Source organism: Penaeus monodon, chromosome 29 (assembly GCF_015228065.2).
Source record: "Penaeus monodon isolate SGIC_2016 chromosome 29, NSTDA_Pmon_1, whole genome shotgun sequence".
NCBI classification, from domain to species: domain Eukaryota; kingdom Metazoa; phylum Arthropoda; class Malacostraca; order Decapoda; family Penaeidae; genus Penaeus; species Penaeus monodon.
This window is the reverse complement of record NC_051414.1, coordinates 31,082,746-31,083,145: the sequence shown is the minus strand read 5'-3', so window position 1 is coordinate 31,083,145 and position 400 is coordinate 31,082,746. Positions and strand designations below refer to the sequence as shown.

The 400-nt window shown below is 33.2% G+C and overlaps 1 protein-coding gene across 3 annotated transcripts in view; it reads left to right on the top strand.

Moving 5' to 3' along the window:
- Positions 1–400, top strand: part of LOC119592146 — a 16,774-nt gene that overhangs the window by 14,971 nt on the left and 1,403 nt on the right. The gene's annotated exons all lie outside the window — the stretch shown is intronic.

Here is a 400-nt window from a genome sequence, read left to right as displayed (position 1 = left end):
TAGGCAGTTGGAGACCGTGGAATATGTATGGCAAAAAGTATTGAGTTATCAGTGATTTATTGTATGGTTGTTTATTGCTGGATGTATGTTAAATCATTGAGTGTAAATACCAGAATTCATATGTGAAAGCTTCTCTATATGTCACTGATTTTTCCCAGTAATTGATTTATGTCCCATATGGCAAAAATTCTTTTCAAATTTTTTTCTCATTTTTTTCCCATCGAAACCCCTTTTATCTCATGTTAATGGCGATCACAAACATCCAGTAATTATTATCCTCTAACAACCACAAATAATTACCTGTCCCCTGATTTGTCAGGGTTTTACTTTGGCAAATTTTGGTCAAAGTTAATAGTTATCATTGTTACCCCTTGTGTGTGAAGGAAAAAAAATTGCCTTG